This window comes from Helianthus annuus, chromosome 1, assembly GCF_002127325.2.
Source record: "Helianthus annuus cultivar XRQ/B chromosome 1, HanXRQr2.0-SUNRISE, whole genome shotgun sequence".
In the NCBI taxonomy this organism is placed as follows: domain Eukaryota; kingdom Viridiplantae; phylum Streptophyta; class Magnoliopsida; order Asterales; family Asteraceae; genus Helianthus; species Helianthus annuus.
In genome coordinates, this window is record NC_035433.2 from 104,637,541 (window position 1) to 104,640,025 (window position 2,485).

The 2,485-nt window shown below is 33.8% G+C and overlaps 1 long non-coding RNA gene across 1 annotated transcript; it reads left to right on the forward strand.

Moving 5' to 3' along the window:
- Positions 1–261: 261 nt before the first annotated feature.
- LOC110938073 lies at positions 262–1,239 on the forward strand. Its single transcript, XR_002591181.2, has 2 exons — positions 262–598; positions 1,055–1,239. It is a non-coding gene; the product is annotated as an uncharacterized LOC110938073 (long non-coding RNA).
- Positions 1,240–2,485: the final 1,246 nt, after the last annotated feature.

A 2,485-nucleotide genomic window follows, 5' to 3' on the forward strand; every position in this document is an offset into this window, starting at 1 on the left:
AAGCTAAGTAAGATTAATTAATAAGCTAAGTAAGATTAATTAACTAAGTAAATTAAACACCTAAATAGATATACATGAAAATAGATATATATGAGGAAGGTGCAAGGAAGGTGTAAGAGGATATATATGTGGGTAGGAAGCTTCCTAGAAAATGTATAGGTAACTTCCTAGAAAAGTATATGTAATTTCCTAGAAAGTATATAGGAAACTTCCTGGAAATTTCATGCTTCTTACCTATAAATAGGAAGCTTAGGATTCATTTTTCTTTGCTCATTCCTTCTATTCTTCTCTCTATACATTGGTGTTCTAACCAATAATCACCAATATGATATTATGTCCGATCGATTCGGAAACCAACGGACGAATGCCAAAGTGCTGTCTAAATAAGACTATACTTTGTGAATTTCGTTAAGGTTCTGATCTCGTGACCATCGTCAGGTTTGATTGGGTTTAACACTAATACGTATTCCACTCTGTTAAACTAAATGATTAACTACCAGAAAACTCTGCACTATACACTTACAATCAAAATAGATGCTTAGTTACCAGAAGACTTAGAATCAGGAAGCCTGTTAAATCAAGACTATATGCTAACAAGGTGAGTCATTCTCGTTTTATCAAACTGTTTAATGAAATCTCAAAATATTTTTAGTTATATTTTACGGTGATTAAGTCTTTGCAAATCTTTAATTACTGACAGTAAGTGGGGTATTGTGCACATTGTTGCTGTTTTATTACTCTAAGGTGGGCGAGCGTAATTAGTAATACTCGTCATTATTGGGTGACAGGACCCAATAGTGATATGACCACAGTCATAGATCCGGTCGAGTGACAACTGAACCAGCTAATTATAAGATAAGGGGCAAATGTAAAAACTCTTAATGCTGTGAATTATAACAAAGTTGTAATTACAGTGATTAAGTCTTTGCCAATCTTAAAGGAGCAAATGTAAAAACTCTTAATGCTATGAATTATAACAAATGTGTTTTTGTACAAAAATGAATGAACTCACCAGTATTTCTTGCTGACCAAATGTTTTTAAAACGCGTTTCAGGTGATTACAGTAGATCGGAATAAGAGTTGTGATACGGCACCGAAAGGCTTAAAGAAGTGGCTTATTTTATCAATTAAACTAAATCAAGAAATGTTGTTTTAGGGTTTATCCCATACTAAAGCTACATTTGTAAAACATGGGTTTATTCCTATCTGTTTAATAAATAAAATCCGGTGTTTCAAAACTCTGATATTTTTCCTAACTCACGGTCCTGATGAAATTTTCCGCTACAATATTTTCAAAATAACCACCGGTACCACTTGACTGCTCGCGGCTCCCGTCCATGGTGTGGTCGGGGGTCGTGACAATAATGGTTCAAAATGGGTCATTTTGTATAAGTTGAGACAGAAAGGGAGGGGTGAGTTGACCACCTAACCACTTTGTTATCTTTTTCTATTTAAAAGTAATTCATATGTGATAACGAGTTATAATCACTACGCTAAATTATGGATGAATAACGAGTCTTGGAGCAATTTGATGGTTAGTAATTGTCTCTTTTAAGAACACAGTGTTAACTTTTGTATAAGAAATTTGGCCTAACACATTCTTAACTTGAATGTTGTGTTTGTAGAAAGATGCACCGTGGTTGTCAGTGCCACAATTCGGGGACTGGAACCAAAAGGGACCATTGCCAGACTATTCTTTGGATTTCTCGAAGATCCAAGAAAAGAGGAAACAGAACAAAAGGGAACTATCAAGAACTAGCATTGATAATAAAGAAGAGTTCATTGCTTCCAACAAATCTAAACTCGATGCAACATAGGCACAACCACAGCTCCAGTCAATTGCTTCCAATAATGATTACAACCAACCTCTAAATGTAAGCGGCAGCTTCATGTATAAAATATATTCACTGCGCCAGTTGTTAATAATTTGTATATTTATTTGGTTTTATTGTTGATTTTGGGTGCAGAGCCGGAAAAGCTTATTAAGTTGCTTCAGTTGCTGTGTGAAGGCATGATGATTGAAAGAGCAAAACTTTTTAACTTTTGTTGGGGTACACAGTACACATTGCATTGGTTTGTTAATTATTTGTGGCAATGAACGTACGTTTTGTGTGGTTTGTTATTCCACTTTTGCATGATGTAATGTAGATGGAATGAAACAGATGTTTCCTTCCAATTAACTCTTTATGGGCATTGCCTTAAAAAAACTTGATTAGGGTGTGCATTAATTATCATAAAAGACTTGTGTTGTTTCGGGTTGGATTTGGAATAATGTAATACATACATGGTTATGAGATATTATGTGTTTAAAAATCCATTCTATTAAACTATAGGCATAATGTAAGTAAAGAAGTCCAATAAATTAGTATTCTCTATAAAAATAATTTGTTACTGAACATGTATTCATGTGAGAATACCGAAGATGATTCCGAAAGGAAAACTACTAAAAGGATTTAATATGGGTTAATATTTTTCATTTTACATA